At 35.2% G+C, this 8,939-nt stretch overlaps 1 pseudogene; it reads left to right on the top strand.

The window, feature by feature from the left end:
• The first annotated feature begins 3,132 nt into the window (after nucleotides 1-3,132).
• The window catches only part of LOC149535460 (structural maintenance of chromosomes protein 4-like), a 30,056-nt pseudogene continuing 24,249 nt past the window's right edge, over nucleotides 3,133-8,939 (top strand).

The following is an 8,939-nucleotide window of genomic DNA, read 5'->3' as shown; positions in this document are numbered from 1 at the left end:
TGGAATCGGTAATGTGTGTGGTATGTGGAATGTCTTGATCTTGGTTAGGAATGGAATCATGAGATGGACTAGGGGGGATAAATGGATCTTGAGGGATAAGGGAATGAGGGGAAGGATGGGATTGAGAAATGCTCGAATGTAGAGGAGAAGAGGCATCTATAATATCATGCTTTGGAGGAAGGTCATGAGATGGAATTGGGGGTATCACTTTGGGTGATTGGATCGCTTTATCTTGTTCTTTACACTTAGCCAAGAGTGATATGAAAAACCCCTTACGAGGTGGGGAGGATGTTTTTGGAGGAATAGGATGAGGATTGTGGGAAGGTGGAACTATGGTTAAGGGATTGCATGGAGGGTTGGGGTTGGATGGGACATGAGGACTAGGATCTTCGAAACATGGGGGAAGAGGACACATGGAATGGAAGGTGGCCTCTTGTTGTTGGCTTGCCAATAGATAATTCTTTAATTGTTCAATTTCCATGGCAAGGGCATTTGTGTTTGAGGAATTGTGTGGGCTAGGAATGGAATTGTATGGAGTCAAAGGATAATGAGGTGGATTTCCCTTGTCAAAGGTAGAAGAATAATGAACATGAGATGGATGAGAGTTGGATATGAAGTTTGAAGGATGGATTTGATATGTAGGCTGAATAGGAGGTGTAACTCCATATTGTCTTTGAAGATTGTCAACCATTTGATTAAGAAAATTCAAATCCATAGATGTTAGAAGAAGAGTGATGAAATATTTGATGAAGGATAGGAATACAAACTCAGGACTAGGAGCAAATGTTGGACTTTGACTTGATTCAAATTGGATTGGATATTGATTTGATTGAATTTGATTGGATTGAATTTGATGTTGATTGGATATGATGTGATTGAATTAGGGTTTTATTTGATTTGATAAAAACCCTATGATATGGCAAAAAAGTGAAGGTTGGATTTGAATTAAAGTCCAATGTTCGTGAAAATGCTCCTGTGACCAAAGTAGAAGATTGGTGAAAGATTGAATTAGAAGGAGACGTGAATGAAATTAGAAAGATGGATTATGTAAATGGATTGAATTAGAATTTGATTAGAAATGCATGAATTTGACAAGGGATTGAATTAGAAGAATGATGATGTGGAGGATTGAATTAAGAATGCATTATGAGATTGGCGAAAGAAATTGAAGTTGGATGATGATGAAGCATGACTAGAATGAAGATTAGGAAGTAGATTGAATGACAAGGATTTGATGTGGATGAATAGAGATGATGAAGATGTCAAGGAATGCTATGAATGATGAGGAAAAGAGATGTATGAGTGTGATGACTTGGATGGAAAAAAGATGTGATGTGGAAGTGATGTGGATAACTTGACTAAGAGGACCTAAACCAAGATGTGTTTTTGTTGTTTTTGAAATTGTTTTTGATTTTTTTGGATTTTTGAACTTTTACAATTTTTTGGATTTTTATGTTTTATGATTTTTATGGGTTTTTAGGTTTTAAGATGCAAAAGCAAACAAGAAAATATGTACAAGGCCAGTTTAGATGGTGTTTGTCCCCTTCGAATGGGGAGGTTTTTGAACATTCAAGCACGCAGAACACACCAACAAACCTATAAGGTTGCAACTAGGATATACAAGGTTCAACTAGAGGGCATCCTCAATATACACAAGGTATGTGAGGCCCAAATCTGTAGATAAAAGAAAATACTGCCACACAATCGGGGGGAGACGGTAACCCAAATCTCCTCCTTCACTTCCCAAAGGTATAAAGTTCTTTGGGGCTTAGCCAAGAGTGACAATATTTTACTTCCAAGAGAGGTGTCTTTCAATTCACCTCACAATTTTTATACTCCGCTAGAACGCTGGAGTTGAGGTTGTCCCAAGGGGTGATGAAATCCCCAAGCAGGCCTCCTAAAAAGAAAAACAAGACCACTTATTTCTTGTGCACCCAAGATCACCCGAAGGCACGAGGGGAGAGAATACGTAAGTGGCCTTGGGGTTCAAAAAAAGACACGCATTCATTACCAATGATACTTTAGGTTATGTAATCTACTTGAAGACACACGTGTTTATAGCATACAATGTTCTTTCCAACTTGAAATCGTGGTCAACGTAAATGAAAAGCGGATTCGTCAACAAGAAAGTAAATTGAATGTGTGCATAAGCAAAATGGTGAAAATGAAATCAATTTCCCTTAAGGCATTCAAGATTGTGTGAGTTTGTTTTAAGAACCAATTCAAAATTTTTGCTAGCCTAAGCATACATGTCCATTCCCTTAAGGCATTCAAGAGATTGAATTTGATTGTTTTAGCGTTTAACCATGCATTCAAAGACGAGTGTTTAGGCATACAAGTTTATTCCAAAATAAAATTAAGGCAAAATTTGCAAGAAATATGATTAGTGATAAGATATCCGTGCAAAAACATAAGTTAGTGCATCAAAAACGTAGAGCAAATGTGAAACAACCTTGCAATGAAAAGGTTAGTTCAAAGATTTGACTTTGACAGAAAAATAGAGACCTAAACTGCATCAAAATTTCATAAAACCAATATCATCATGACGGGCTCGAAATCAGATTTTCGGCAATATTTCGTTTTGCAAAAATGAAGCTCGTATGCTCAAGTTATGAGTAAAAATGTGAAGGTTGATCCTTATGGCTTAGAAAGGCATGGGGACTGCTGATGCAGTGCTGACATCAGTGACCTGCGAGCAAACATTTGACACTTAGGAGAAAGTCAAGCAAATTTTTTTTTGTTTTTTGAACGTTTTTGAAAAAAAGAAATCTAGCTTACTTTAAGGAGATAAATTTTGTTTTGAAAAAGAAAACACAATTTATTATTATTATTATTATTTTGCGTTTTGATTTTTTCTTTGAAATGTTTTTAAAAACAAAAAAAAATAACATTAAAATGCTTTAAAAAAAAATGACATTTGTTTTTAAAAATGTTTGCCGGAAGAAACAACGGCAGAGCTCGCAGTGGGGGAAGCTCGCCCGCAGGTGCTAGTTGGACGGTGGGGTATCGGTGGAGGGTTAAGCCACGGGTGGAGGGTGAGAGGAGTGGCGGGACACGGGAGGAGCAAGAGTTAGGCGCAGGCGCAGGCGCAGGCGGAGGAAGGTAGCGGAGGGTTGTTTGGCCGGGGCAGAGATGAGTGGCGGGGCCGTGAAAAAAGGGAGAAGCGGGGGAGGAGTCGCCCGAGAGATGCAGAGCGGCAACGGCGGCGGTTGCAGGCCGCCCGACGGCGAAGGCAGTGGCACAGGGCTGCGGACGCCGGTAGTTTCGGTGGTCACAGGCAGCAGCGGGAGGTGCGGCCGAAGCGGAGATTGTGGGCGCTGCACCGCGGCGGGAGAGAAAGGGTGGAGCCGCCGGAGGAAGGAGAGCCGGGGGGGGGCCGCGGCGACGGTCACGCCGCTCGCGGGCATTGCCGCGGGTGGTGCCGCGGCGGCGGCCGCCTTGCTTTTTTTTTTTTAAACAAAGGAAAAGAAAACACTTGTTAAAAGGCTTTTTTTTTTTTAATTTTTTAATTTTTAATTTTTAATTTTTTTTTTGTGTTTTTGTTTTTAAATTTTTTATTATATTTTTTTTTTTGTTTTTTGTTTTTTAAACTTTCGTCCCTGAATTAAGGTCACCTTTTTTTTTTTTTTAAACAATTTATATATGTTTAAAAATGCATAAAGAAGATATAGATTGAAACTAAATAAGCCCACCCCTTTTTTTTTTTTTTTAAATTTTTGATTTTTGATTTTTTTTTGTTTTTAAATTTGATTTTTGATTTTTAACTAATCTAACCCCATTTTTTTTTTTTCAAACAATTTATGTATTAACGAAAATGGGAGTATTTTTTTTTTAAAAAAAATTTTCCTAATAACAAATATTTAATGCCTATGTACCCTAGAGCTTGAAAACAAAGCAATAAGCAAGATATAAAGTGTTTTATGTCAAAAAACTTCCCTTAGGTCCTCCAAATGCAATGATGGGCTTTATGGCTCGATTAGAGGCTCCCCATGAAATTTGATTTCCAAATGCAAGCCTTCAACCTATGATCTTGAAAACTCACAAAACACTCAAAAACACATTAGATCGTTAGTTTGAACCCGTGAAGTGAGTCCCACCGAGCGTGCCAAAATGTGTTGCATAAAAATGTAACTAAAGGAAAACACATTAAGCAACTAATGCACATTCCTACATTATCATGCAAAACTTCAAAATATGGAAGAAGACATGTAAATGAACAACAAAATAGCACTATGCAAACTTCAAGAAACCATCAAGTGATTGATGATTTCACATTGTTGTGGGATGTGGTTGCTCACAAGTCCAGCAGCATAACAATAAGGTAGACAGTGCTTCATGAAAAAATGAGGAGAGGGCTCTCCTTTTATAGGAAAATAGATGGCTAAGATTGAATGCAAGATGGATGACTAAGATCTCTCAGGATCAATGAGGTGTCAATGAGGTGGAGGACAAGTAGACTCCACATTGATTAGGGTTTTGACCATTCAAAGGGGGCAATATGCTCACACATGTGTGAGCAACCTTTGATGGCGACATGATCAAGAGGTGTGAGAAGCATGGCTTCTCACACATGTGTGAGACAACTTGATTCTCATGCAAGAGGAAAAGTGTGCAAGAGACATGCAAGATATGAGGGGTGAGGAAAGCATGAACATCTCTCACACATGTGTGAGAACACACTTAGGATTAAGAGGTGATTAGCTAGGATGATTAGGAAAAGAAAGCATGATTAGGAAGTGGGTTGGTTTAGTAAGATGGGTTAGGTAGGCTAGTGAGGTTAGGTGAGGGTTAAAAGTAGGAGCCATGTGCTCAAATAGGATTAAATGCAATATTTAATTCCTAGTGGGATTAGGAGGGAATTAATTAAGTAAGTGACATACTTAATTAAAGTGAAAGGGGTTAGATGCAAGTGGGAATAGGTTAGGATTTAAATAAACCTTAGTTTATTTAAATTATGGTAATGCAAATGTAATTAAATAAATGTAAAATTTATTTAATTAAGGTAGGGGAATTAAATAAATAATGAATATTTATATAATTGGTCATGAAATGGGTTTTGGAAAAATTTAGGTGTCTACACTAACATCAAGAAATAGAGTGCTAACTAAAGGATCATTGCTAAGACATTTTAATAGGTGAATTAGTTAAATCTCTTAACAAAGTAGTCTTAATAGGCTATTGTAAATCCTTTAACAGGATGCTTACTTCTTTGTAAGTTAAAGTCCTCTTACTAGACACACTTTTAGCAGGGTGTTTAAATCCTTTAACAGGGTAAGATCTAACAATCTTGTAAGCCTTTAACAGGGAAAACCTTTCATAAGTTAGATCATGTTTCATGGTCAAACATTGTAACCGTCATTGGATAAACTTTATTACTACAATAGTGAAGATTTGTGGGTGTCATCCCCACCCTTGTTTTACCTTCTCCTTGGATAGTTTCTGTGTAACCAAATATCTTGTGTCATACATGTGTTGAATATTTACTTTCATGCTATAGATGTATATGTCTAATTTGGTATTTTAGTTTATATGTATAGATTGTGAGATGGATGTGTGATGAATAACTTTAGAGGTTGAAATTTTTAAGTGTTGATTCACCCCCCCTCTCAAAATTTACTTTCCTATTGTATTTCCAACACACTGGTACTCTTTCTATCATGCATACTACCTACCTACTCTATATCAGTATATGCACATAGAGTGAAATAACTCAATCTGTCATACCATATTCCATAATTAGATATTCCTTTCAAATATTTGAATATCCTCTTTATTATTGCATAATGATACTCCTTAGGATCAGCTTTAAATCTAGCTACAATCCCAACCACATTTTCTATATCTGGTCTAGTGTTAGTCATATATTACAAACCTCTAATCATGGATCTATACCTCTTCTACTCAACTGTAGGGTCTCATCTTTATTAGATAATTTGTGACCAATTATCATAGGTGTGCCAACATGCTTACAAATTTCCAATCCAAATATTTTCAACCAATATTTCAATACTTAGCTTGTGAAATAAAAAATAGCATCACTATTCTACACAATCTCCAACCCTAGGAAAAACTTCATTTCTCCTATCATGCTCATCTCAAACTTATTCTTATTTTCTTCAACAAACTTATCACTTGCTTCATTGTTACCTCAAAATATTATGTCATCAAAAAATATTACTATTGTCAACAAATCATTCTCAATTTCTTTCAAATATAGGTTATTATCTGTCGTACCTTTATCAAATCCAAGTCTTTCCAAATAGTTGTTCAACCTCACATACCAAGTTCTAGGTGCTTGCTCCAGTCCATATAGAGCTTTCTTTAGTCTGCATACCATATCTCTATCTTCTATTAGAGGGAAACCATCAAGGTGCTCAATGAAAACCTCTTCTTCAAGTTCTCCATTTAGGAAGGCTAATTTAACATCCATCTGATATACTTTAAACTTATCATTCATTACATAAGCCAAGAACATTCTTACTACTTCCATTTTGGGTATAGGGGCATATGTCTCCTCATAGTCTATTCCTTATTTTTGTGAATATCCTTTTCACACAACTCTAGCCTTGTTTCTTACAACTTCACCTTTCTCATTCATCTTGTTTCTAAATACCCATTTGGTTCCTATAACATTCTTGTCTTTAGGTCTAAAGACTAATTCCCATATTTCATTCTTCACAATCTAATCTAGTTCTTCCTTCATTTCTTGAATCCAATGATCATATTTACATGCTTCATCTACACTCTTAGGTTCAACTTCATAAATTAGACATAATTCCTTATTAAATATGTTCTTGTCATCACACCTTTGTCTTTGATTCTAATTATCCACTTTGGAGGGTGATTCTTTGTCATGTTTCTGTTAGAGGTAGGAGTTTCCAACCCAACACTTATCTCATCTCTTGGTTTAGATCTTTGTTCTCCTCTTTTCTCAACAATTTGTACATTATTTTGCAAACCATTGTAAGTTTCAAAGATAATTTCTACATTCTATCTAACAATTCAAGTAAGATCTTTTTTTTCATTTGAATTGTAATCTAACACCTTTTCCTTAGTTCCAAAAAAATTATCAATCTTTACATCTATGTATTCAACTATTGTTTTAGTTCTATAAACATATATATGCCTTGATTTTCAATGAATAGCCAAGAACCATAACTTCATCACTTCTTAGATCAAACTTACCAATGTCATCGTCTCTCCTAATTTAACACTTGCTTCCAAAAATTCTAAAATACTTAACTGATGGTGAATGACCAAACCATAATTCATAGGGGGTCTTTCTTTTATGATCTAGACTCTATTATAAGTGTACATTGTTGTATTGATTTCTTCTCTCCAAAAAGTCTTAGAAACATCATTTTGAAACAACATTTCTCTTGATTCCTTTACTATTGATCTATTTCTTCTTTCTATAATCCTATTATGTTCAGGTATCCTAGGTGAAGACAATTTTCTCTCAATTCCATTCTCTTCACAAAACATGTTAAAATCTCTAGAGGTAAATTCTCCTCCTCTATCAAATCTAATTTTTTTAAATCTTAACACTAGATTCATTGTCAACTCTATTCTTAAATATCTTAAACTTCTCAAAAGCTTCAAACTTCTCTTTAAGAAATTCTAGCCACATCATTCTAATGAAATCATCAACAAAAATCATGAAATACCTTTCACCATAGAATCCTCTTGTTCTAGAGGGACCACTTAGATCTGTGTGAACAATCTCTAGCTTCATTGTGGTTGTGAACTTCTTGATGGGAAATGATACCTTCTTCTTCTTAGCGACAATATACTCTTTGCAAACAATATTAGTACGCTTTATTATCTTAGGCAAGTCTATAACTACAAATGTGCTTCTAACTTTCACAATATTATCAAAGTTTATATGACAAAATCTCATATGCCATAACCAATTTTTATCCACTTTTGTAACCAAACATGTCATTTTAGTGAGATTAAACTAAAATATATTACCTCTGGACCTAGTTCCAGTTCCAATCACCTTACCATCTTTATCCTTGATAGTGCAAGTCTTTTCTATGAATTGCAGTTGATACCCTTTGTCCACCAATTGTCTAACACTATGCTTTAATCCATCAATAAAGTAAAAATCATCAATGTTAGCCTTTCCATTTAAAGTAATGGATCCTATTCCTGTAATGTGATAAGTTGCATTGTTACCAACTTTAACAATATCATAGTTCATAAATTTAACAAACTTATTCATATCACAAGTTATGTAATGTGAACATCCATTGTCTAATATCCAATTAGATTTATTTTCAACTTGAGAAACTAAATCCTTTTCTTCTCTAATTTCTTTATCAAGATCATCTTCCTTAATAGTTATAAATCCTAGCTCATCATCACTTTCACTTTGGCCTTTTTCATTAGATTCCTCTTCTTCATTAACATCCAAACAATTCCTAGGTCTTCTAGGATTAAAATTTTCCTTATAGATTTTCTCTCTTTCAAAACATTTAGATTCATAATGACCAAACTCATTACAAGACCAACATTCAAAGGTATTCTTACTATCATTTTTTTTTCTCACAAGAAGGTTTATACCTTCTTCAATATTTTTATCTTCATCAAACCTAGTTCTTCTGCTATTGGAAAAATCTCCATGTGTACTAACACTTCTAGACAGACTTGGCTAAAGATTTAAGAAACTTAAACCTGACTCCACTCTTTTCAGTTCTCCTTAGTACAAGGTATAGGTATTTGAATCATCTAAGCTACTTTCCTGAATAGTGGTGTCAAAGTCTTCAAGATCTTGCACACAACATCATCTTCTTCCTTTGTTCCACCATATGTCTTGATCCCTACAACAATCTCTAATATCCTGCCAATATATCTTCTTACATATTCATCTTCCATCATATTAGCATCTTGAAATGCACATATTCAATTCTGTAATATTACTCTTTTTGTATGTA

The sequence above is a fragment of the Cupressus sempervirens genome, chromosome 10, assembly GCF_028749045.1.
Source record: "Cupressus sempervirens isolate cs-2001-9-10 chromosome 10, ASM2874904v1, whole genome shotgun sequence".
Lineage (NCBI taxonomy): Eukaryota > Viridiplantae > Streptophyta > Pinopsida > Cupressales > Cupressaceae > Cupressus > Cupressus sempervirens.
Note: the sequence above shows the minus strand (reverse complement) of the source record. Positions and strands in the feature narration are given on the sequence as shown.